Source organism: Podarcis raffonei, chromosome 1 (assembly GCF_027172205.1).
Source record: "Podarcis raffonei isolate rPodRaf1 chromosome 1, rPodRaf1.pri, whole genome shotgun sequence".
NCBI lineage: Eukaryota > Metazoa > Chordata > Lepidosauria > Squamata > Lacertidae > Podarcis > Podarcis raffonei.
Genome location: NC_070602.1, coordinates 135,268,083 through 135,295,553, shown reverse-complemented (window position 1 = coordinate 135,295,553; position 27,471 = coordinate 135,268,083). Strand labels below are relative to the sequence as shown.

The window sequence follows — 27,471 nt, the reverse complement described above, 5'->3', positions numbered from 1 at the left end:
CACGGGCCGCGGGCGGGGGGGCTGCGCGGGGGGGGGGCGAATGGACGCCCTGTGTGTGTGTGTGTGGTGGGGTGACTGACGCCTGGGAGCGCCAATCAGGGCCCCGCCTGCTGCCTTGGCGGGCGCTTTTGAGCCGCCGTCTCCGCTGCCCCCCACGCTGGGCTGAGGAGGTGGGGGGAGGGCGGGCCTTGGGGTCCTTGATCGACACCTGCGCCGGCCTTGCCCCCCCCCGTGCCGCCCCCGGCGCGCTCTCCCTGGGCGCGGAGGGGAGGGAGCCGCCCTTGGCCGCCCAGGGGCTGCCGGAGCCTCTTCATTGATCCCCTGAGGCGGCGAGGGCGAGGGGTGGTCCAGGAGCCGCGCCCGCCTCGCCCCTCCGCCGTCCGAGGCGCCCGAGGGTGAGTCTATAACGGGGGACGGGCGCGAGAGATGCGGCGGCTGCGGCGCGGAGACGCCCATGGGGCGAGGCTGGGCGGCGGCCGCCCTCCCTCCCTCCCGGCAATCCGGCCGAGGCCGCGGAGGGAAGGGGAGGCGAAGGGCGGCCGGTCCCGCCGCGCTCGCGGCCAGCAGCCGGCCGGCCGGCCAGCCTCGCATCTCCGGCGGGAGGGCGAGCGGCGAGGCCAAGCCCTGGAGAGGCAGCTCTCGCTGGCCACGCAGGCCCGTCCACAAGGTGTTCCCGGTCCGGCCGGGCTCGGCTGGGGCGACCAAGAGGGCAGTTGCGCTGCCCGAGCTTCCCGGGCCTTGCGGTGGGTCGCCGCCCGCTTTGCACATCTGAAGTACGCGCGCGTGTCTGTCTGTGAGAGCTGAGGGTTTCCTTGCCTAATCTCTGCCTTTGGAGCCCCGAGTCTCGTCTTGCGAAAAGGAAATAGCAGCCAGGAGAGGAGAGTTTTTGTTGCTGGGAAAGTGCTTTTAACTTTTACATATGAGGCTTGTTTACGGATTCGAGCATCTTTCCCATCTCTCCTTCCTTGGAGGTTTTTAAGCAGAGGTTGGATGACCGTCTCTCACAGATGCTTTAGTCGTGATTCCTGCATAGAGGGGTTGACTAGATGACCCTGGCGCCCCTTCCCGCTCTGCAGTTATATTCTCCTCATCTCATGTATCTTGGGTATAGTTCATTAATGGAGCTTTGCTTGCATAAGGTTTCATGCTCAATTCCTGGCATCACCCGAGATCCTTTTTAATTGGAAACAGGGCTCTAAACAGCCACTGCCTGTTGAGCTAGACAGTATCGGGCAAGATGGGCCACTGATCTGACATGAGATATGCGTAAGAAACAGTCTTATATCAGTCATATGTATTTAATGATTCTCCCTCCCACCCCCCGGTTTGGGTTAAAACTGTCTGTTCTTGCTGTGCCGTATCACAGGTTGTGCTTGCTTACAACTTGTTCTCAATGTACCTTGGTCTTTCAGGCTCAAATACAGATGGGCAGGATGGAATGCCTGGGAGAAACAACAATATTGTCCTGGATCTGTATCCCCTTATGAAGCATTTGAGCCCTAGGGCTCATCCACACTTCCACTTTCCCCACCTCTTTTCCCCGTGAAAACCCACTCTTTATCACTGAATCGGAGCGTATGTAAGTTGGATTTTTTTGTGGATTGACTTTTGCTCTGATTCATTGTTAGAGTGGGTTTTCCTGGGGAAAGTGGTGGGGCAAACAAAAAGCTGCTTAGACCTGCGTGTAGAAAGCATGGAACAAGCAGAAAACCTTTGAACTGTGCTTTCTAGGCACAGGGCAAGCAAAGTGCAGACATAGGATTGCCCCATGCCTCTTTGTTTCTTACATCAGGGGCTGGCGGGATGGTGAGGGCACTTTTTTAGTACCTTGCACAGTTCTCATGCTGTCTTACTCCAGAGTAGGCTTCTGTGTGTCATTACTGTAAGAATGAAGGACACAAGAATTTAGGTTTCTTTTTCTGGATTTGGAACTGCAAGATGAACGAGAAAAATGTTCATTCATCACCATGTTAATATTTCCAGCTGTAGATATGCTGTAAAATATCTGGGGTTACTTTGGAACCTGAGATGTTTGGTGGAGATGAAATGGACTGGGTGGTATGGTATTGCAGCAGAGAAGGGGTCAAAAATTATTTTCCAGTGTGCGTTGTCTTCTTCAGATTGCACTTTCAGCACCACTTTGCAACAGAAAAGATGTATGAGAAAAGATTTGTGAATTCAGTTGTCTAACCTGAAATTTTTTGTAAGGTCCTGCGAGCAACTTTTAGAGAAGAGGCATTGCACAAATGCACTGAAGCATAAATAATTAAGTAACCTGTTCTTGCTCAAAATCGCTATGCTCACCTCTCAACGCTGTCAATATGCACTTTTTTTATTGTCTCTTTAAAATCTGTGAAACAGGTGGACCATTTTCAAAATTTACTTTGACACTTTTCATTACTGACACAACTATCTGTTGCAGCTAGGAAGCACAGCTATACACACTGTACTCCAAGTCATTAGCAGCCGTGCCAGTTTTGCCCCTACTAATTCTGAGAAGAGCCCACATTTCCCACTATTAAACCCATCCTGTCAGCTCCTGATGGCAACAAAACAGTCAACCCAAGAATGATTTTTCTAGCAATATAGTAAGGCTTGGATACTTCATGAGGTAACAGGAAGAGGACAGCTTAGGACATATTTACTGGTTCTTCATCTGGATTTCACCCTGAAAGGCCAAAGAAGAGTATTAATATGCGGAAAGTAAATTGGAAGCAAGCACATTGTGACATTACACAGCATCATTGCTGATCATGGGGCATGTATATGAAGGCACTAGGCTTGTCTTCTGATTTTTGGGCATTGTGGGAGCCTTAACTCTGATTGTAAACTGGCAGGTTTAGCATTTTATTATTGAATTTTATTGGTTTTTGAAAAGAAAATGCATTAAAATTTTATGGGCTGTTTAAACATGATAGTAGTTGTTTTCTAACATAAGTTTTGAACATAATTGGTAGTTCTCAATTATACATGCACTTGCATTCACACTCCAAACTGTACATTGCTCCCTGAAGCACCAAACTGAAGTGGAATGCAGAATATTACAGCATGAATTTGCATAAAGTTCAGTTTAAAAGTTCGAACAACTAACTGCATGGCAAATCATTTTTGAAAGCAAAAAGAGAGAGAATGTCTTAAATCCTCTTAAGTTCAGTAGAATGGCCTGGACAAATCTTGTCCAAATCTAAGAGCCATCTCCAAAATATAGGAGCCAGAGTTAATAACTGACATTTTAATGTACCAGAACCAGGGTATATTTGATTTAAATCAAATCATTATAAATCGCGAATTAAATCACTAGGCAGTAAGACTTGATTTAAATGGGGGGGGGTTACAGAAAGACATTCCTGCTGGTATAATCTTAATATTTACAACCAGATGAAAGTTTCATTTTTGGAATAATAAATTTTCAGAGTAGTTTTTACAGTTATATAAAAAATTACTGATTTGTTATACTATTAGAAATACATAGACAGATAATTATGAAATTATTGTGAGGTTTAATAAGTTAACTGTTTATATTTGGACAACTTTTCTGCTGTACTTTATTGGAAGGAGAAATATAATCATTTCCTTAGTAACAATTTACCATATTTTTCGCCCTATAGGACGCACTTTTTCCCCTCCAAAAATGAAGGGGAAATGTGTGTGCGTCCTATGGGGCGAATGCAGGCTTTCGCTGAAGCCTGGAGAGCGAGAGGGGTCGGTGTGCACTGACCCCTCTCGCTCTCCAGGCTTCAGGAGAGCCCCACCGCCAGCCCCACAAGCTCGGGGGACAGCGGGGAGGCGACTTGGTTAGAAGGCTGGCGGGGGGGGGGGAAGAAGCCTGCTCCTCCCCGTCGCCAGCTGGAGGAGGGCTTCCCCCTCCTCCAGCCCCGCAAGCTCCCAGCATGCAGCTTCGGCATCGCTCTGGGTCCCGTTCTGGGGGCTGGCGTCGGGGGAAGCTCGGGCTTCCCCCGCCCCAGTCTCGCGCCTGGGGGGGAATAATTTTTTCCCCTTTATTTCCCCCCCCCAAATCTAGGTGCGTCCTATGGGCCGGTGCGTCCTATACGGCGAAAAATACGGTAAACAATTTATTTAACTAAAAAAAAAATTATAGCATATGTATCCATGTTTGTTAACTGATGCGGTTAAGCATTCTTTTTTAAAAAAAAACCTTAGACTGAGTTTCAGCACACATGAAAAACTTAAAACAAATCCTTATTTCTTGATGAATAGCCTTTAGACTATAATGCAACTTAAACAGAAACCTATCTTTAGAAAGTTTTTTTCCTCCAAAAGCATTTTATTTTAAAAATCCAATTTAAATAAAAAAGATCTGATTTAAATAAAAAAAGTCTGATTTTTTAAAATATAAAAAAACATTGATTTTTATCCACCCTGACCACAACTCCAGATCCTAGAAAGCAATATCAACTCACCACTGAGTTGGCTGCAGAAACTTGTCCAGTCCTACAGTAGGATTTGTGCACAACCTGCATTAGAGTGAAATTAGCTGCATTTCCAATTCTTTTCCTAGAGGCTTACTTAGGAGTTTACACTGGTACTATTCATAATGACCATTTCACGTTTGTAAGAACTCAGTTGTTTAGTGTGGCAGCACCTACACTTATGAGCTTTTTGCTTATTGATATCAAGCAGGTGCCTTCACTGTATTCTTTTTGGCGCCTGCTAAAAACATTGTTTAGACAAGCCTACCCAGATTATGTAGAAAATTGCTGTGAATTTTAACTTGTTTTAGTATTTTAGGTTTTCGTATGTTTAAAGTATTACAAACCTTTCTTGATTTTATTGTTCTTTTTTTTGTAATCCCTGTTCAAATACTTTTTAACAATCAAGCAGTGTCTACATTTTATGAAATTAAACAAAATAAATACATAAATGATAGTATCATAATTTAAAAATGACTTAACTCAGCCTCTAAAAGCCACACATAAAAGGTGAGTTATTTTTCCTGATGTGTAAATGAATAAGAAGTTGGAGCAAGATGCACAGATGCAGAGCCACAACTAAAAAACTCTTCATGGGCCCTCACAATACACATCTCATTTAACAGACCATCAGCAGAGCCTCATCTGTTCAGCTTAATACATTGGTATGATGATATGGAGGAAGGCTATTTCCTCGGATATTTGGGCCCCAGTTGTCTGGGGTGCTAAATGTCAACATAAGCACCTTGAATTGGACCTAGAAGACGACTGCCAACCCGTGCAGCTGTTAGAGAATGAATTATATGCAGCTGACCTGCTGTTCCTATCAGCATTCTGGATGCCACATCTCGCACAAGTTTGCAACTTCCGGATTGTCTTTAAGGGCAGCCTCATGTAGGTGCATTACATTAGTCAGAGCATGCATTATAGTACCAGGCTATCCCTGTGCAGAAATGGGTGTGCTAGATGCTCCTAGCCACTGAAGTCACTTCGACCTCAACTGACAATGATTGTTCTAGGAGCACCTTGAACTTCTAAGCTGCTCCTTTAAAGAGTGTGCAACCACATCATAGCACAGACTTCAGAACCACCCACCCACCCACAGGACCTGCATCTTGTTTGAATTCAGTTTCAGTTTATGGATATACATTTAGCCCATTAATCCACACACCAATTCAGAACCATCACTGCCTCCTCTGATACCATAAGCTGGGTGTTATTAGCATTTTGATGGCACTTTGCTCTAAATTTCCTGATGGCTATGCCCAGTGGCTTAGTTTAATATAGATATTAAACAACATGGGCCACAAGACTGGCCCTTCAGGAACCCCTAGGACAGCTGCTATGACTAAACAGAAGATGTCTAATTCTATTTATATAAACCACTGAATATAGACTGTTTACTGGCTGTTCACAAACACAAAATTATACAACCATTTTCAGCTTTCTAATGTCTTTCTCCTACATGGCATACTTTGATCCAACAACCAACCATTTGAGGAAATAGCTACTATGGTTGGGTGTTATTAGATGCAGAATCATTGCTGTGGGTTGGAGGCACATACCCAATTCTTCCAAACAAAGAATCAACTCCTATTCAGTTAGCTCTCAATCCACTCATTTTCCATCTGGCTACAAACTCAGCCCCCTGTCCTGTCCCCCCCAAGAAGGAATGGATAAGGATATAAGGGGCAGTGAACCACCAGTGGAAGCCCCCACCCTGAAGCCTGTCCCCACTTGCTGTTTCTGCCACTCAAGTTACAATCATTCACTTTCTGCTCTCTCTGCCTTCCAGGAGTCTGCGCTGCTGTGGCCTGGGCCTGGCCCTGCTCCAGAAAAATAGGTTTCTTCAAGCAATTCCCATTGAAAAATAGTGTTCAGGATGGCAACAAGGCTTGCCAGTCTTCTAAATAGACTTACTTCCTTGTGATTGGTGGCACCTAGCCAATCAGGGCACAGATATTTACATTAATCATGAGGAAAAAGTTTTTGGCATAAATTGTGTCTGTGATTAACATCCACAACCATTTAATTTCAAGCAGTGTTCGAAACTCCTGTTGTTCTAGGCACATTTTGTGACAGGGAATTTCATTAGCATGAGCAGTTTCTGAGCTCTGGGCGCAGTTCTGCACCTAAGATTTCAAATTAAAACTGCAGAGTGGAAGGAAAGGAGGACTTTTTCTGCTTCCCCACTTCTAGCTACTCTCTGAAGCCTGGAGAAGAGATCCTCTTAAGAATATTTGGGGGGTGGGTGGGGGAAGGACTAGACCATGTGAAAAATGAACATAATATTTTAGCTGCGGTTCATTCATTTTCAGCTTTGTATTCTTGTAGACATTCCATTGTTGTTCCCATAACCTAGGTTTAAGGTGCCATTTAGCTCCTAGCTTTCATATCTCAGTTTCTAACACTTCTAAGACTTCAAGCTCTGTGACTCCCATGAAAGCAGTAGTAGACCAGCAGCAACAATATAGTTTTAATCTCCTCTCCCCTTTCCTTCCTTACTCTTAATGCTTTGGATGTGAGAGGGGACGTCTTTGATTGCCCTGAAATGGCATTTTGTAGCTTGGTTTTTTGTATGTGTTTTTGTTTTGTTGGCTTGTACACTCTGTTGGTCTTAAATTAATTGGCTTTGGGTCTGACAAGTTTGCATGCCCTGAAATGGGGTTTGGCAACCGAACTGTGGCTGTTAAAATTTAGTGAATGCATTTCAAGGCCTGGAGCAGCCTCTCAAATTTTGTTGAATCTTCATTCTTAGGAAAGATACACCTGTAGAGTATCTGCCTCTGCTGTGGCAGTTAAAGGTGCAGTAGTTTTGTGTAGAGAAAAGGTGGTAATCATACTTGTCCCTGCAATTTTATGACCTCTGGCATCTTTCTAGACTATATAGCTGGCAGCAGAATTGCCAGTTTTTTTACTGTTTCTTCTCCTATGAGTACCAGTAGCCATGCCGTGAAGAGCTTCGCCTGCTTAATTTCTGCATTGCAAACTGCTCTTAAAGGCAGAAGAACAGGACCAGTAGAAAGAAGAGAATCCTAAAATGGCAATTCAATATGCGCTTTCTTGGGAGTAAGTCCTAATGCATTCTACAAGGCTCATTTGTGAGTAAACGTTTATAGCACTGGGTTGTAAAATAACACTGTTTTTTGAGGCCATGTTTGCTGGACTGTATAAGATTATTGCATTTTCACTATATGTAATGTTTGTTTATACTATACAGTGGTGCCTCGCAAGATGAAAAGAATCCGTTCCGCGATTCTCTTCGTCTAGCAGTTTTTTCGTCTTGCGAAGCAACCCCATTAGCGGCTAAGCGGCTTAGCACTATTAGCGGTTTAGCGGCTTAGCGACTATTAAAGGCTTAGCGGCTGAGCTGCTAAAAGGCTATTAGCGGCTTAGCGGCTTAGAAAAAGGGGGGGAAAGCGGGGGGGAAATGGCGAGACTCGCAAGACATTTTCGTCTTGCGAAGCAAGCCCATAGGCAAATTCGTCTTGCGAAGCACCTCCAAAACGGAAAACCCTTTCGTCTAGCGGGTTTTCCATCTTGCGAGGCATTCATCTTGCGGGGCACCACTGTAATTACTAGCAGCCCTATGCATTTTACCCAGAAGTCCCACTATGCTCAGTGGGTTTACTCTTAACGTGAATCTCTGTAGCCTTGCACCTTGCAGTGTTCTTGCCCATTGTTATTCCTGCCGAGCCTTCTTTGGGATGCTGTCTCCGTCCCTGCTCCCTCTAGCCCGGGTGATCACCAGCAGCCACTGTGTTGAATGATTTGGCTGAGGTGTGTGTAAATCTAAACTAAATATGGGCAGGGCCCATGGCTCAGTGGTAGGGCATTCGCTTTGTCTGTAGAAGGTGCCAGTTCAATCCCTGACATCTCCAGGTAGGAATGGGAATTTTCCTTGCTTGAAATCTTTGAGAACATAATCATGTTCAAATGAATGAATGGTTTTAGAAAGCCATTCCTTTCATTAAGCCTGACCTTTCCCTCTCTACCCTCTCTTTGTCAGACAGACCTCTTCAACCCTCAAAAGTACTTCACTGTTGCATCAGTTGACATTTCCTGTAGATGGAGAAGGGGATCCATGTATGGTTGTCCCTGCCCACTTGCTCCACTGCACAGGAAGAAGTAAATTGAGAAGAGGTCATCTGAGTGGGTCAGGAGACCTCTCCCCAGTTTGATACCATCGACCATGACAGCCTTCTGGACCGTCTAGAGGGGCTGGGAGCTGCTCCTTCCTGAAAGTGTCCAGAAAGTGGTGTGGGGGGATGAGTGTTTGGACCCTTGGGCTCTCTCTTGTGGGGTGCCTCAGGGTTCCGTTCTCTCCCCCATGCTTTTTAACATCTATATGAAGCCGCTGGGAGAGACCATCAGGGGGTTTGGGCTCTACCTCTCTTTTAAATCAGAACCAGTGAAGGTGGTGAAGGTCGTGTGTGAGTGTCTGGAGGCGGTTGGAGGATGGATGGCGGCTAACAGATTGAGGTTGAATCCTGACAAGACAGAAGTACTGTTTTGGGGGGATGGGACGTGCAGGTGTGGAGGATTCCCTGGTCCTGAATGGGGTAACGGTGCCCCTGACCAGGTGCGCAGCCTGGGAGTCATTTTGGACTCACAGCTGTCCATGGAGACATAGGTCAATTCTGTGTCCAGGGCAGCTGTCAAGGAAATAAACAACTATCTGACTTTTAGAAGACATCTGAAGGCAGTCCTGTTTAGGGAAATTATTAATGTTTGATGTTGTATTGTGCTTTTAATTCTGTTGGGAGCCGCCCAGATTGGCTGGGGAAACCCAGCCTGATGGGCGGGGTATAAATAATAATAATAATATTTTTTTAATTTAGTTACTTACTTCCTGACCAACTTTACAGCAGGTTGCTCTCTGCATAGCTCTAAGATAGCCTTGAGCTTTGATCCCCGCCCCAAATTTGGCCACCTGGCCTTTCTCCTGCTTCCCACCTTAGGACTGCACTGCGGTGCTTGTGTGTGTGTGAGAGAGAGAGAGAAAGAGGGAGAGGGAGGGAGGGAGGGAGGGAGGGAGGGAGGAAGGAAAGAAAGAAAGAAAGAAAGAAAGAAAGAAAGAAAGAGGAAAGAGTGGAGGAGAATGGAAGGGATTGGAGGGCTGAGGCATTGGAAAGCCTGACCTCGCCACCATCTTTGCTAACTCATCTGCTGACATGGAGCGGCCTCAGGTTGCATGCGGAGGGGGCTGTGGGGCTCACTGCCCAGGTGCACCTCAGTGGCGGCTCTGGCAACACAACACCTTGCTTTGGTAAGCAGGGAACTTGGGAGAGGGGGTCTGGCCATGGTATCCCTCCCCTCACATAGGAGCCAACTCCTAGGGGCTGAGGGGTCTTTGGTCCTCCCAATAAACCATTGGGGGTTGCCCCCCAAGTTGATGGTGTTACCATTCAAATGGTGTGTGTGGCTGCATGCGCCGCATCATGTGGTCAATTATGCAGGGTGAGGTTTACCTCCCCCCCCCCATTTTATTCAAGTTGGCATCCCTGCTCCCAGAAGAAAAAGGCCTTGTCCTAGAGCTGCTTAGATGTCTCAGCCAGGGCCTTTATGCCCGTGGCTTGGCAAGTGCCCCCTGCTGTAGACAGCAGTACAGGTTGTGGACCTTTCCTGGGCATCCAGGTGTATGTGACCCCTCAGACTGCAGCCCCGTGGAGGTTGTGGAGCTGGGAGGTGATGAACAAAATCAATCCTCCTAGCAAACTGGGAAAATATCCCCTCACTTACCCAGTTTAGGACATTCGACACCTTTCCTCAGCAGAGTATGTTTTTCTTTGAGAAAAATAAGTGGCTTACTTAAATGTAAACTAAGCTTTAATAATAAAGAAAACTATAACAAAATAACATAATGAGAGAAATTAAATACAACAGCATGAGATAAGTATGAGGCAAGAAACAAGAAGAGGCTGTTGGTCCCTCTTAGCTGAAACTTAACGGAACACCCAGAAGGGAAGGCTGATTCTGGAGCAGAACACACAAGCAGAGCCTACCAGATCCCAAACATTCTACTGATCAGATTAGGCCCCCATGTTTTTCTTACTTTGGCCACCATCTGGGGGGGGGGGGAAACGCCCTCTTCTGCTACCTTCTATTTTTCCTCCCCCACTCCAGTGGCAGAGTTCCAGAGGGTGCTGGAAAGTCTTTGAGGTATATAAGTGCCACCATACAAGTGCAGGTCCTCCGTCACAGCCCCACAAGAGTTGGCTTGGTTTCACATCTCAGGCAAACAGTTTTGGCCTTGAGAGTGAGGCTGACCACACACCTTTCAGGCATGAACCTAAACAACTCTTCCTTCCTCTTTGCACAGGCTGTCATATCGGAATTTCCAGTGCTATTTCCAGGAATTTCCAGTGCTGTTTTTTCTAGAAAAAGAGGTGCTGGAACTCACCATGAACACCTCCCTCATTCTTTTAGAATGGCAATGGCACCCAACAGAGATGCCGGAACTGAGTTCCTGTGAGTTCCCCCTGGGGAAAAACCCTGGGAATTTCTATATGTGGATACAGTCAAACCTTGGTTGTTGAACATAATCTGTTCTGGAAGCCCATTTGGCTTCCAAAATGTTCAACAACTGAGACATGGCTGCAGGAGCTTCCTGCATTCAAGTGGAAGCCGCGTTGGAAGTTCAGCTTCTGAAAAAGGTTCGAAAACTGGAGCATTTACTTCTGGGTTTTCAGGATCTGAGGTTTGTCTGCACCCACTTACTGCAGGAGCTGTGCAAACGTGCCATACTTCAGTGGATGCACTACCGTTCTTTGTCAGGGCCATAATCATGGATGTAGCTGTGCACAGGCAGCTATGACTAAATAATTGGAAAGCAAAGGTAAAGGCCAAGAGAAGTTTCCCAGTGACCCCTTAAATGAGGGCAAACTTTTTGGGGATGGGCTTGGTTATGTCTTGGTGGAAGCTAGTCACAAGAGGAAAGCATTGCTCCAGGGACCAAAGAGATGATTGGAGGGGAAGCAAGGGCACCCTTTCCTCCTTTCATTCTGTTAAGATTTGCTATGCTCCCAGGGATGGCAGAGGTTCTAGGCCCTCCTGGGGTGAACAGGGCTTTGCTGCATGACAGCAGTGGTAGAGCTAGACTACCTTCTCCAAAGCTGGTCAGGCTGGCAGTTTGGCAGGGAAGGCAACAATAGTAACAGCAATAGGCATGACCAGGCACCCATACCAGTGGTTGGCTTCCACCATGGAGCAATGGATTCTGAGCATCATCAGATGGATACTTCACCACTTTGCTTCTTGCTCCAGGGCCTGCAAGTGTCAAAAACATCAATTGACGCTACAGGTCATCAAGCATATTCAGGACATCAAGGCAACAGAAGTTGTGCCATATTCTCAGATTCTATTCGCTATTCCCAGTAAGTTGGGGGACCAGAGTACCATATTGAATTTGAAGTGGGTCATTGGATTGTTGATAAGAAAGTTCTGGATGGAGACTCTCCAGACATTACTGGAGAACGTTGAGTCTGGGGACTTCATGTACTTCCAGGACTTGACAGAAGTCTAGCTATATATACAGATTCACCCATTGCATTTCCAGAAGGTGTGCTCTGTCTACCCGAGTAGATGCTACCAATACAGCTCTCTCATTTGGTTTAACCATTGCTCCAAGCATGTTTACAAAGGTGTAGGTGGCAGTGGTACTACATTTGAGAAGGCAAGGTATCCACATGTTCCTTTACCTGGTTGGCATTCTTGTGTGCTCAGACTCTCTCCCACATGCCCACCATCAGGATGTCACAACAACACAGGATTGCCAGCATGATTTCAGATAAATATGGAAAGGAGTTAGCTAGGAGCTTTACAGGAGATGACACATCTAGCAGCAGTGATCAGCACCCAGATGGCGTGGTGAGTCTGCCAAGGAAGCACATCTCCATACTGCATAAGGTGGTGGGAGTAGTTCTTGTTTCACAAAAGCTAGACATCTTCCATTTAGCCCAGGGAGCAATAATTGCTTCCATAGGGTGCATCCCATGGGTGCGGTTCCATTCAAGTCAAGTCTGCTCCAGTCGGCTTTCCTCCCTTTATCAATAAGAGATTGTACACCCCACTATGTTAAAAGTTCAACTGAGCAAAAGGGTGAGGTGTTCTCTCCTCTGGTAGTTCTCTGCAGCTCTCTACAGGGAAGTCTCCTTCCAGGAGGTGCTCCAGATCACTGTGGATGTGTGGCTCTCAGACTAAGGGGCACATACATATGGGCAGTGAAAATCATTTTGGGGGAAATCCATTAAACTTTGGGCCTGGAAGAGGCAGAAAGACTGATAAACTATCTGGAGCTGCAAGCAGTAAGGTTGGTCCGTCTCCATTTCTTACCTCTGGTAATCCACAGATGTCCATGTTCTCATGGGCAATATGACCACCAAGGCCCCAGAGATAAATAGACAGGGGTCCAGATATCACTCTCTTCTCTGGATTAGACAGAGAAGCATCTAGAATCCCTGTCAGCCAACCACATCCTCCTATGTGTGTAAGTAGAATGGAGTCTACATCAACAGGTGTTTCTACAGATCACAGACATGTTCTGAATGCCTGTGGTGAACCTGTTTATAAGTCTGGAAAACAGGAAGCTGAGCATGTTCTTTTCTCTCCTCAGGACCCAAGGGGCCTTGGGCATGGATGCCCTGATGTCAGAATTGCCGTATAGTTGTATGCCATTCTTTTCTTGCCTCTTATCCAAAGGATACTTAGGAAGAACAGGACAGCAGAGAGGGAGGGGATTGCTGTGGCCTCCTGCTGGGTTTAAAGGGCCTGGTTCTTAGACCTCAGCACCATAATATATATGGTGAGGCTAAGGAGAAAACACCTACACCAGAGCTTTCCAAACTTTTCATGTTGATGACAAACTCCCCCCCCCCCATTTTATAATTTTATTTTGTCAAAGTAATAATAATAAATAAGAATAAAAATGTGCACCCCACCGCCAAGACCATTCCATTGTAACTATCCAACCTCCGAAAAATTTAACACCTCTTGCGATAGTTTGATCCCTTTCTATTTTAACAGTACAGATTCTACAAACACCTTCCATATCTCTTCAAAATAATTTCTCCTGCATATTCCCCGTCTTCCCTTAATAGCACATGTTCATTTATCATTAATATTTATATCCCACACTTCTTTATACCATTCTTACATTTTATATTTACCTTGCCCCTTCCACTTCCTAGCTATAATAACTTGTGCAGCTGTCAATAAATTTGTAAGCAAGTCCTTCATAGCCTGCGAACCTTCCACCCCATCGTAAATTGATAATAATGTTACCTCTGGACTTTTGGTCAGCTTTAACCCAGTAATTTCTGTTATCTCTTTAAACACCCTTTGCCCCAAAATTTGTAAATATTTACACCCCCACCACGTGTGAACATAAGTCCTGGTTTCCTGGCATCCCCTCCAACATAACACCAAATAGTCATTGTTTATTTGATTTAATCTGACTGGTGTTAAATACCATCTCCAAACTACCGTAAGTCTATCTGCCCTGTTGTCTCCTTTTCCCACACCTCTTTTAATTGATCTTGCTGATCCTCCATTTCTACTTACATTTTATACATTTCACTGGTTTCATCTTTTATAACTATATTTCTTCTTTATCTCCCCTTTTTATAATTTTTTTTTTCAAATTTTGTCTATTCTTTGCAGTTCCTGTTTTTGCTTAACCACTTCCTTGACCATTGCTCCAGTTGTATACAGCTAAACCAAGTTATTTTACTTCATGCAGTTAGAGCTTCTCTCAATTGTTCTTTGCTTCTCATTTTCTCCACCCATTCTTTTATTTTAAAATTTCTCTTTTGCTTCTTTTTCAATTTCCTTTTTAAAATTTCCTGGGAAATCTTCTATCATCACCACCAGAGTTAGTGGGGAATTTGCTGGTATCAGTTTTCCTTTATATTTCACCCATATCCCAATGATGTTCCTTAATAAGGGATTTTCAATATTCTGCTACCATTGCCTATTTGGTTTGATAAGAAATATGTTCACTAACTTCTCTGTCACTTTCTGTGTACCACTCTCTAACCATTCTAACTCTCCTTGTTCTGCAATCCCATCTATGATATATCTTAGCTGATTTGCTATATTATATAACTTTATGTTGGAGAGACCCATTAAACCTGTTTTCTGGGGTTTATACCATCTTCTATTCTAGTTTTCTTATCCTCATTGAAAAATTTATTAATTATACTTTGCCAACCCTTTATCTCTGTCCCCGATATCTTAATTGGTAACGTTCTGAATAAAAAATTTATTGTAGACAAATTTTTCATTGTAATTATCACTATTCTTCCAAACCATGAAAGCTTAATTTGTTTATGAAATCATTTTTATTTGGTTTTACAATACAAAATTATATTTTAAAAAATTCAGATGCATATCCATATACAGAGATTTCTCTGAATATCAGGACTTTCCCCCTCTCCCTCCCTGGAGTCCCATTTTAAACATTAAAACTGCATCTTCTTCCATACTCTGTTACATGGGTAGGCAAATGAAGGTCCGGGGGCCGGATCTGGCCTAATCGCCTTCTAAATCTGGCTTGCAGACGGTCTGGGAATCAGCGTGTTTTTACATGAGTAGAATGTGTGCTTTTATTTAAAATGCGTCTCTGGGTTATTTGTGGGGCATAGGAATTCGTTCATTTCCTCCCCCCTCCCCAAAAATATAGTCTGCCCCCCCACAAGGTCTGAGAGACAGTGGACTGGCCCCCTGCTGAAAAAGTTTGCTGACCCTTTATTATATCAATCCATATTTTCCATGGTAATTATTACACTACAAGTGGAATCAAAATCCTGCTAGTATTTCTATCTGCTCACAGTGGTCTTTTAAGTAACAAAAATTTCCCCCCATTCTTTTGTAAAGTTTTTGTCCTCTTGGTTCCTGAGTTTTCCAGTCTGCTTTGCCATTTCGGCATAGCCCATCAGCTTGGTTTGCCATTCTTCTCTGGTAGGGACTTTGTCTTGTTTCCATCTCTGGGCTAGTAGCAGCTGTTGTCCCATACATAAAAAGTCTTTTCTGGTCCTTTGGGATATCGGTACCTATAATTTCTAATAAAAAAGCTTCTGGTTTTTAAACAAAATGTATTTTAAACATTTTAAAATTTTCATTATATATCATCTCCCAGAAAGCTTTTACCACCTTACAACTCCACCACATATGTTAAAAGATACCCTCTTTTTCTTTACATTTCCAGAAGGTATTTGTATATGTCCTATATATTTTTGCCAACTTAGTCAGAGTCAAATACCACCGGTACATCATTTTCATGTAATTCTCTTTCAAAGTACAACAGGCTGTAAATTTCAGGTCTGTTTTCCATGACCTTTCTCAATCTGCCATCTGAATATGTCTCAAGTCTCTCACCCAGTGTATCATTACTGACTTGACCTGTTCATCTTTTTGTTAATTGTTAATAGCTTAATTTTCTTATATTCTTCCAGCTTTTCCTTAATTTCCCTCTTTAATTTGTTAAGATTCTCTTTAAATTTTCTAAATTTAATGTTATATTTATTCCCAAGTACTTTATTACATTTCTTAACTTTACATCTATTTTTATTTCTTTCAAAAAAAAATTGTTTTTCATCTTCATCGTAGTTAAATATCATCTCTGATTTGGACCAATTAATTCACAACCCTGTTATTTCTTCAATTTTTTTCAAATGTGCCTCTATTACCTGCATATTTTCCAATGGATTTTCGATTGTTAGTGAGGTGTCATCTGCAAATAACACCTTGGTGACACACTTGTAAGACATGCATCATTTTGTGACACAGTACTTCTGTTTTACTAGCAAACTGGAGGTTAAACTAATCCTTTTCCAGCCCCAAGAGGAGCATGGGGAGCAATCGTGTGAAACACAGACACCCTGCAGCTGACATACTATTGTGTCACGACACCCAGTTTGGAAAGCTCTTCCCAACACAAATCCAGAGTGGAGTCTTTTATGCCTCCTTCCAGGTTGGCCAAGCTGGTGCCAAACCTATTGCTCTGCTTTCCTTTGGACCACCTCAGTGAGGCTGAGAGGGTGGTCTTGTCTTCTGGGCACCCCAGGACTTCAAAACACTCTGTCGAGACTTGCACCCCAGGGAGGTCACTTTCGTGCTGCTAACACAGCGGTTTGACTTCACCCCCGGAGGCGCACTCCGTCTCTTGAGACAGATGGATGCTAACAACAAACCTATCAATGGCTACTAGCCACAGTGGCTATCTCCATGCTTGGAGACCATATGTTCTGAAAACTAGTTGCTGAAAACTGCAGAAGATGATACAGTTGATACAGTGGCAAGACGAATGCCTCGCAAGACGGAAAACTCGCAAGACGAAAGGGTTTTCTGTTTTTGAGTTGCTTCGCAAGACGATTTTCCCTATGGGCTTGCTTCGCAAGACGGAAACGTCTTGCAAGTTTGTTTCCTTTTTCTTAAAACCGTTAATACAGTTGCGACTTGACTTCGAGGAGCAACTCATAGCACGCGGTGTGCGTCTCCGTAGGGGCAAGAACGCGTGAAGGCAGGTTCTGAGGAAGAGGGAGCTTTGTTTCGGCGAAAAATAGCAAGGCGGCACACTTCCCTCCCCACAACTCCCAGTTAGGGAGGCCAGGCTCCGGGGCTCTTCGGACGGGGCTCCTTCCTTCTCCCCCCCCCCAGCGCCCCGGCGGTGACAAGAGCGCCCGCCCGGGCCCTCCGGCGCTTGCCCTGCGAGGGCCGCCCCCTACCTGCATCTCCGCGCTTTCCAACCCCGCGACGTCGACGGCTGCGGCAAGTTTGCTTCTCGGTCTGTGTGCGCGCGAGTGTGTGTTCTCGCCCCGCTCGAGTTAGTCCCGGCGCAGCGCAGGCAGCAGGTGAGTCTTCCTTTGGCAGCGCGGAAGGCGCCGGGCCAGGCAAGGTCAACTTGGGAGCCACCGGGGATGCGCCCCCGCGCTCCTCTCCAATGGGCTGGATGCGCCCCTCTCCGCTCGCGCGCTTTTGGCTGGCTGGCCGGCTGCAGCAGCAACAGGGGCAATAGGCATCCACCGTCGCTGATGCTCCCTCCCTCCTGCCCGCGGCGGGCAGCTGGCTGGCTGGGGCTGGATGCGCCCCTCTCCGCTCGCGCGCTTCTGGCTGGCTGGCCGGCTGCAGCAGCAACAGGGGCAATAGGCATCCACCGTCGCTGATGCTCCCTCCCTCCCTCCCTCCCTCCTGCCCGTGGCGGGCAGCTGGCTGGCTGGGGCTGGATGCGCCCCTCTCCGCTCGCGCGCTTCTGGCTGGCTGGCCGGCTGCAGCAGCAACAGGGGCAATAGGCATCCACCGTCGCTGACGCTCCCTCCCTCCTTCCTGCCCGCGGCGGGCAGACAACTTATAGGCCGGTAGGAGTTTTGACTACCGACACCGTGCTTCGCAAGACGAAAAAAATCGCAAGACGAAAAAACTTGCGGAACGAATTAATTTCGTCTTGCGAGGCACCACTGTAGTGCTCTTGTGCTCAAGGCCTGCTTGCTTCCCATAAGTTGGTCACTATGAGGAGGAGGAGGAGAAGAAGAAGAAGAATTTGGATTTGATATCCCGCTTTATCACTACCCCAAGGTGTCTCAAAACAGCTAACAATCTCCTTTTCCCTTCCTCCCCCACAACAAACACTCTGTGAGGCTGTGTGGAGGAGCAGGGAATCGAACCCAGTTCACCAGATTACAAGTCCACTGCTCTTAACCACTATGCCATTAGCCATTGGCCTAATCCTACAGGCTCTTATTCCTCCCCACCCGCGTGCCAGTTGATGGTTTGCTTCCTTGGCAAGGGTTTGAGGGTGCTTGTGCTGCAAGCTTCATCATTCGCTTTTTTAAATATTGGATGACACGTGTGTCTTCAGGTATCTAGCAGAACAAAGTTTTGGATATTTGGAGTGGACTTCAGGTGTTGTTACAGTCTTTCAAGTTCACAGTGGTTTAGTTAGCAAAGCTTCCTAATTTCACTACAATTGTACCTCGGCTTCCGAACGCCTTGGGAGTCTAATGTTCCGGCTCCTGAACGATCGAAAACCAGAAGTGAGTGTTCCAGTTTTCAAACGTTCTTTTGAATTCCGAACATCTGACGGGACTTCCGCAGCCTCCTGCAGCCAATCAGAAGCTGCGCTTTGGAAGTCAGAATGGATTCTGTTCGACTTCCGAGGTACAACTGTAATTCTCTCTATCATCTGGTATATCATCTGTCATGGTTGTTTCCATTTCGCAGATGTAGAATGGAGTTCAAATCAGGATTTGTAAAGATTTATTGTACATATTAAATGTAAACTATACTAATACATTGATAGCCACCTTCAAAGGTGTATTAATAGTAAAGCTTCTGTAGCTTCTGCTGATCTTTGTTCAGAGTAAATAGCTTATACTTCAAGCTGTTCTGACTGAAAACCCTGCTTAAAATGCAATGCATGATTTCTGAAACATACATCTTATTTCTTGTTTCAATACATATTGTAAGGGTGGGTTGGTGCAAGGAAACAGATTGCTTTTCTATCTATACTGCATACCAGACCATGGGAGTGTGTTTCAATGCCTGGTTGTCACAATCTCTCTACTTTCGAAAAGGGGGTGGGAAAGCAACACATATGAAGTGCATGTGTCTGCTTCTTGCCACATGTTGCACAGTGTGTGCTGTGGTGTGTGCATGCATGATTGTATACAGTGGTACCTCAGGATGCGAACGGGATTTGTCACTTCCATGCATGCGCGTGACATCATTTTGACTGTCTGCACATGCGCGAGCTGCGAAATCCAGAAGTAACGCGCTCTGTTACTTCCAGGTCGCCGTGGAGCGCAACCCGAAAGCTCTCATCCTGAAGCATATTCAACCCGAGCTATGACTACAGTACACAGCTTTTCAAGTTGGCGACACACTTTTTGGACATGCATAATTTTGTGACACAGTAATTCAGTTTTACTAGCAAACTGGAGGTTAAAGCTAACCCTTTCCAGCCCCAAGAAGTGTGGGGGGAGCATTCGTGTGACACACCTACACACTGCAGCCGACACACTAATATGTCGCGACACAGTTTGGAAAACTCTGCTTTAGGATATCAGATGGAGGACAGTTCACCCAGTCTTCTAAAACTGTCAGTTTTTCTAAGTAGCTAGCTGTAATTTGCAGACAAACATTTTAACTATATTAATAGTAAGGTATTTGTATCTGAGTTTGGTTATTTCCCCTGTTTTGTAGAATATCATGATGGATTGTTTCAACAACAAAAAAACCCCTATCAAATAAGAACATGGGGCGGTATTCAACTAAGTTCTACTCATAGTAAACCCATTGGCATTAATGGGCCTATGTAACTTAGTTCTCTTCATTAATTTCAACAAATCTATGAGTAAAATGCAGTTGAATACATTCCATACATTCTATACTGCTATGTATCCATATATATGCCGCCCAGAGCGGCTGGGGCAACTCAGTCTGATGTGCTGGGTACAAATAATCAGTGTTAGAAACTGAGATAGGAAAGCTAGGAGCTAAATGGCACCTTACACCTGGGTTATGGGCGCAAGAACAGAATGTCTAGGCACACTTTTTCTTTTTTACAAGAATACAAAGCTGAAAATGTATATAGCAGTGATCTATAATAGAATAGCTCAAGTTGGAATACCTGCTACTCTGCCATTTTCCATGTTATTCTTGCAGCACTATGAAGTTTGTTAGTCTGAGAAAAAGTAACTGGGCCATATTTGCTCAGTGGAGCTTTAAGGCTGGATGGAGATTTGCATCCAGCTCCCCCAGCCCTCACTGACTGCTGCACCACAGTACTTACCTGAGACCGTTCTTTCCCCTATTTGTTTTACTATGTTTTGAAATTAATATTTTGTGCAGTGAGGGTGTGCAGTCTGCTTGTTTTTAGTATGTGGCAATCTTGTAAGAAATTTCTGTGTCTGAATTTTATCTGGATAGCTCTTTAAGCTAGTTTCTGAGTGTTAATACTTTGTGATGCATTACAGGAAGACATGTGGTAGCATTTGTTTTTTGTTTTTGTTTTTTTATAATAATGTTTTATTAAGTTTAACAGTAGAAAAAGAGACAACCAAACAAAAAACAATAAAAACACAGGGAAAATATAAAACACAACAATACAAAATTTCACAATACATAAAATACAAACATTTAACCTAACAAGGGAAAAATAAAAATCAGTCAACACACAAAAATGAAATAAGAAAAAACACAAATCACTCTTTTCTAATTGTTCATCCTTAATTAACTTATTTTCCTGACTTACTCATGCCTCCCTTTTTTGTATCCCTTTTTAACAGTTAATTCAGCAAATTAATATCCTACTACTTTGTCCTTAAATATTTTACCTCCCAAATTTATAGTTTCAAATTTTTATCTCTTATTACTAGAACCCCTTCATTTTATTTCAGTGTCATCAGCATTCATACATTTTACAATGCTTCTGTAAATAAATTTTAAATTTCCTCCAATCTTCTTCCACCAACTCTTCTCCCTGGTCTCGGATTCTGCCAGTCATCTCAGCCATTTCCATATAGTCAATTACTTGCATCTGCCATTCTTCCAAGGTGGGTAGATCTTGTGTCTTCCAATGCTTTGCAATGAGTATTCTTGCTGCTGCTGTAGCATACATAAAGAAAGTTCTATCCTTCTTTGGCACCAGTTGGCCAACTATTCCCAGGAGAAAGGTCTCTGATTTCTTCACGAAAGTGTATTTAAATACCTTTTTCATTTCATTATAAATCATCTCCCAGAAAGCCTTAATCCTCGGGCACGTCCGCCAAAGGTGAAAGAATGTACCTTCAATTTCTTTACATTTCCAACATTTATTATCGGGCAAATGGTAGATTTTTGCAAGCTTGACTGGGGTCATGTACCACCTGTACATCATTTTCATAATATTCTCTCTTAGGGCATTACATGCTGTAAATTTAATCCCAGTGGTCCACAACTGCTCCCAGTCAGCAAACATAATATTATGTCCTATATCTTGTGCCCATTTAATCATAGCAGATTTTACCGTTTCTTCCTCAGTACTCCATTTCAACAGCAAATTATACATTCTTGATAGTATCTTAGCATTGGGTTCTAACAATTCTGTTTCCAACTTTGATTTTTCCACCTGGAAACCAATTTTTTTGTCTTGATTATAAACCTCTCTTATTTGAAAATAATGTAACCAGTCTCACACCTTCCCTTTAAGCTTCTCATAACTCTGCAATTTCAGCTTGTCACCTTCCTGTTCCAAAATTTCACAATACTTTGGCCATTTTGCCTCCATATTAAGTTTTTTCATAGCTTTCGCTTCCATAGGTGATAACCACCTTGGGGTTTTATTCTCCAAAAAATCTTTATATTTTGTCCAGACATTAAATAGTGCTTTCCTGACAATATGGTTTTTGAATGCTTTATGCGCTTTAACCTTGCCATTCCACAAATATGCATGCCACCCAAATACATTATCATAACCTTCAAGATCTAGGATGTCAGTGTTCTCAAGAAGTAGCCATTCCTTCAACCAGCAAAAAGCTGCTGATTCATAATAAAGTTTAAGGTCCGGCAGGGCAAACCCCCCTCTGTCTTTAGCATCTGTAAGTATCTTAAATTTTATTCTGGGCTTTTTGACCTGCCAGACAAATCTAGAAATGTCTCTTTGCCACCTCTTGAAACAGTCCATCTTGTCAATAATTTGCAATGATTGGAACAAAAACAACATTGTCGGCAGTACATTCATCTTAATAACAGCAATTCAACCAAGCAAGGAAAGCTTCGAATTCGACCAAATTTCTAAGTCTTTCTTCACTTCTGACCAACATTTCTCATAATTATCTTTAAATAAATTTGCGTTCTTAGCAGTCATATTCACCCCCAAGTATTTTACCTTCTTTACTAATGTTAGATCTGTCTCTTTCTGAAACCTCTCTCTCTCCATCGGCGTCAAATTTTTCTCCAGAACCTTAGTTTTTAACTTGTTTAACTTGAAGCCTGCCACTTGACCAAACTCCTGGATTAATTCTAGAGCCCTCTTGGTACTAGATACTGGCTCTTGTAATGTCAATACAAGATCATCTGCAAAGGCTTTAAGTTTGTATTGTTTAGCTCCGACCTGAATACCATGAATCAGCTGGTCCCTTCTGATCATATTTAGCAAAACCTCCAGGACCGAAATAAAAAGCAGTGGGGAAATTGGGCAGCCTTGTCGTGTCCCTTTCTCAATTTTAAATTCTTCTGTCACTATATTATAAACTATCAGTTTAGCCTTTTGTTCAGAGTAAATCGCACCTATACCATTTTCAAAATTTTGTCCAACCCCCATCCCCTGAAGATTTTTCTTCATAAAAATCCAAGAGATGTTGTCAAAGGCTTTCTCCGCGTCTACGAATATCAAAACTGCTTTTGTATTGATATTCACTTGTAACTTTTCCAAAATATTAATTACATTCCTCATATTATCAGATAAATGTCTACCAGGGAGAAAGCCAGCCTGGTCTTTATGTATCATCTCTGCTAATACTTTTTTAAGTCTTTTAGCCAAAATATCTGCAAAAATTTTGTAATCCACATTAAGCAGGGATATGGGGCGGTAATTCTTAAGTTGTGTCTTCTCAGACTCAGTTTTAGGTATAAGTGTGATGTAAGCTTCTTTCCATGACTCCGGCGCCTTTTTCCCCTCCATAATTTCGTTGCAAACCTCCTTTAGTGGTTGAATCAAATAGTCCTTCAAAGTTCTATAGTATTTGGAGGTTAATCCATCAGGCCCTGGAGATTTTCCCAGTTGCATACTCTGTTCAACCTCTTGTTCCGATATTTTATAGTTCAACAATAATTTGTTTTCTTGAGAAATTTTTTGTAATCCATTAGTTTTCAAGAATTGATCAATTTTAGTCTCTGTATGTGGCCCTTGTGTATAAAGTTGTTTAAAATATCTCTGGAAGCAGTTTCTGATCTCCTGTGGGTTTTGTATATTCTTTCCATTCACTTCAAGATTGTTGTTGTTGTTGTTTAGTCGTTTAGTCGTGTCCGACTCTTTTTGACCCCATGGACCAGAGAACGCCAGGCACCTCTGTCCTCCACTGCCTCCCGCAGTTTGGTCAAACTCATGCTGGTAACCTCGAAAACACTATCCAACCATCTCGTCCTCTGTCGCCCCCTTCTCCTTGTGCCCTCCATCTTTCCCAACATCAGGGTCTTCTCCAGGGAGTCTTCTCTTCTCATGAGGTGGCCAAAGTACTGGAGCCTCAGCTTCACAATCTGTCCTTCCAGTGAGCACTCAAGGCTGATTTCCTTCAGAATGGAGAGGTTTGATCTTCTTGCAGTCCATGGGACTCTCAAGAGTCTCCTCCAGCACCATAATTCAAAAGCATCAATTCTTCGGCGATCAGCCTTCTTTATGGTCCAGCTCTCACTTCCATACATCACTACTGGGTAAACCATAGCTTTAACTATACGGACCTTTGTTGGCAAGGTGATGTCTCTACTTCTCAAGATGCTGTCTAGGCCTGTCATTGCCCTTCTCCCAAGAAGCAGGCATCTTTTAATTTCGTGACTGCTGTCACCAACTGCAGTGATCATGGAGCCCAAGAAAGTAAAATCTCTCACTGCCTCCATTTCTTCCCCTTCTATTTGCCAGGAGGTGATGGGACCAGTGGCCATGATCTTCGTTTTTTTGATGTTGAGCCTCAGACCATATTTTGCGCTCTCCTCTTTCACCCTCATTAAAAGGTTCTTTAATTCCTCCTCACTTTCTGCCATCAAGGTTGTGTCATCTGCATATCTGAGGTTGTTGATATTTCTTCCGGCAATCTTAATTCCGGCTAGGGATTCATCCAGCCCAGCCTTTCGCATGATGAATTCTGCATAGAAGTTAAATAAGCAGGGAGACAAAATACAGCCTTGTCGTACTCCTTTTCCAATTTTGAAGCAATCAGTTGTTCCATATCCAGTTCTAACTGTAGCTTCTTGTCCCACATAGAGATTTCTCAGGAGACAGATGAGGTGATCAGGCACTCCCATTTCTTTAAGAACTTGCCATAGTTTGCCGTGGTCGACACAGTCAAAGGCTTTTGCATCGTCAATGAAGCAGAAGTAGATGTCTTTCTGGAACTCTCTAGCTTTCTCCATAATCCAGCGCATGTTTGCAATTTGGTCTCTGGTTCCTCTGCCTCTTCTAAATCCAGCTTGCACTTCTGGGAGTTCTCGGTCCACATACTGCTTGAGCCTTCCTTGTAGAATTTTAAGCATAACCTTGCTAGCGTGTGAAATGAGTGCAATTGTGCGGTAGTTGGAGCACTCTTTGGCACTGCCCTTCTTTGGGACTGGGATGTAGACTGATCTTCTCCAATCTTCTGGCCACTGCTTGCTGGCATATTGAGTGTAGCACCTTAACAGCATCATCTTTTAAAATTTTAAATAGTTCAGCTGGAATATCATCACTTCCACCGGCCTTGTTATTAGCAGTGCTTTCTAAGGCCCATTTGACTTCACTCTCCAGGATGTCTGGCTCAAGGTCAGCAACCACACCACCTGGGGTGTACGAGACATCCATTTCTTTCTGGTATAATTCCTCTGTGTATTCTTGCCACCTCTTCTTGATGTCTTCTGCTTCTGTTAGGTCCTTTCCACTTTTGTCCTTTATTATGGAAATCTTTGTACGAAATGTTCCTTTCATATCTCCAATTTTCTTGAACAGATCTCTGGTTCTTCCCATTCTATTGCTTTCCTCTATTTGTTTGCATTGCTCGTTTAAGAAGGTCTTCTTGTCTCTCCTTGCTGTTCTTTGGAAATCTGCATTCAATTTCCTGTATCTATCACTATCTCCCTCGCATTTTGCTTGCCTTCTCTCCCCCGCTATTTGTAAGGCCTCATTGGACAGCCACTTTGCTTTCTTGCATTGCCTTTTCATTGGGATTCAAGATTAGTCACAGTATTTAACTTATGTCTTTTCTTCAATTGCCATGCTAGCAATTTCCCACATTTATTAGCAGATTCAAAGGTTTTCTGTCTCATCTGTTTAATTTTCCATTCTATCTCCTGATTTGTCATTTTCATATATTGTGCTTGGTGAAATTTAATCTCTCTCAAGATTTCCTGCGACTTTGGTTTGGCTCTAAGCTTCTTCTCTCCTTCTTTTATTTTTTCCAAAATCTTTCCCTTTTTCTCATCTTGAGTTCTCTTTTTTATTACGTTCTGCTGAATCAGGAATCCTCTTATAACGGCTTTACTTGCGTCCCAGATTACCCTTTTTTCCACTGATGTCTTCAAATTTATCTCAAAATAGACTTTCACAATTTTTTGGGCCTTCCTAATGATTTCTGGGTCTCTGAACAAGGTGTCATTCATCCTCCATCTGAAGGAACTAGTCAGTGTTAGTTTCATTTCCAGTTTCACAGGGTTATGGTCAGAGCAGGTTTTTGGGCAGATTTCCGCCTTTCGAATCTTTGGAGCCATTCCTCTAGTTATCCAGATTTGGTCAATTCTTGTCCAGGTCTTTTTGGCTTCAGAAAAGAAAGTCCCTTCTTTACTTAGGGGGTTCTTTGTTCTCCAAGTGTCAATTAAGTCCATATTGTCTGTCATTTCAAAGAAAGATTTCGGTAGTCTTCCATCTTTTGTTATTACTTGTCTATCTGACTTGTCCATGTTTGGCGATACCACTCCATTCATATCTCCAAGCATAATGATGTTATAATCCATAAAGTCCAACAACGTCTCATGCAGTTTCTTAAAAAATTCTGATTTCCCCTCATTTGGTGCATAAACACCTACTATCAAAAATTTCTCTCCTTGGGCTTGTATTTCAATTGCCACGAATCTTCCTTGCATTCTGAAGTTACATCATGACTGTTTGGATGTCCTCCTAATCTGGCATTGGATGGATTTGCCTTAAATTTGCAGCTATTCAGTAGAACCAATGGATGTTTATTTGGGGCTTGTTACCATCAGAATTATTGATCGCCTTTTCTTGGTTGGTTATGAATGAGGCATACTTGATTACTAGTTTTTCAATAAACAGCTCCACAGTGGAGAGTGATGATTCTGTAAGGTACTCGATTTGCATTTATTCTGTCAAGAAACACTTCACTACTGTGGCAGCAACCGTTACGGTACACTTTTGTCTGGTGTCTTCTATAAGTCACAGAAAAATATATCACCAAGGACAAGTGCTCCACAATAAGGTGTATAGACAGCTTATGATCAGAAGGGACCAGCTGATTCATGGTATTCAGGTCGGAGCTAAACAATACAAACTTAAAGCCTTTGCAGATGATCTTGTATTGACATTACAAGAGCCAGTATCTAGTACCAAGAGGGCTCTAGAATTAATCCAGGAGTTTGGTCAAGTGGCAGGCTTCAAGTTAAACAAGTTTAAAACTAAGGTTCTGGAGAAAAATTTGACGCCGATGGAGAGAGAGAGGTTTCAGAAAGAGACAGATCTAACATTAGTAAAGAAGGTAAAATATAGATGTAGTCTTTTTCTCTACAATCACTTGTATTTGATAGGAGTAACATCAATTCTTAAGTCAACACCCAGACACTGTTCTGGTAAACTCAGTGTTTCTTCCACAAAGGGGCTTAATCATTGAGCTGATAAGATAGAACAAGATATATAGTCAACATCTGTTTCCGTGTGGAATGGTTACATTTCAGTGAGAATACATACATTATCTATTACCTGTACAATGAAGTCTAAGTAGTAAGCAAGCAATAGCTTAGGAAACAGGACATTATAATGAGTGAAATAAGTATTTGACCCCTTTGCAAAAGATGACTTAGTACTTGGTGGCAAAACCCTTGTTGGCAATTACAGAGGTCAGACGTTTATTGTAGGTGACCACCAGGTTTGCATACATCTCAGGAGGTATTTTGTCCCACTCCTCTTTGCAGATCCTCTCCAAGTCAGTAAGACCGAGGGGGGTTTGTGTTTCTTCCATTTGCGAATTATTGCACTAACTGTTGTCACTGTCTCACCAAGCTGCTTGGCTTGGCAATAGTCTTATAGCCCCGTCCAGCCTTGTGCAGGTCTACAATCTTGTCCCTGACATCCTTGGACAGGTCTTTGGTC

At 43.6% G+C, this 27,471-nt stretch overlaps 1 protein-coding gene across 9 annotated transcripts in view; it reads left to right on the top strand.

Moving 5' to 3' along the window:
• HDAC4 (histone deacetylase 4) overlaps positions 1–27,471 on the top strand; it is a 119,476-nt gene that overhangs the window by 326 nt on the left and 91,679 nt on the right. Inside the window, exon 1 of one of the 9 annotated variants that reach the window (XM_053363987.1) lies at positions 358–395. The exons of the other annotated variants lie outside the window; for them this stretch is intronic. The gene's annotated coding sequence lies outside the window, so the exon portion shown is untranslated. Of the gene's footprint in view, positions 1–357; positions 396–27,471 lie in introns of those variants that run through there. 9 annotated transcript variants of the gene reach the window in all.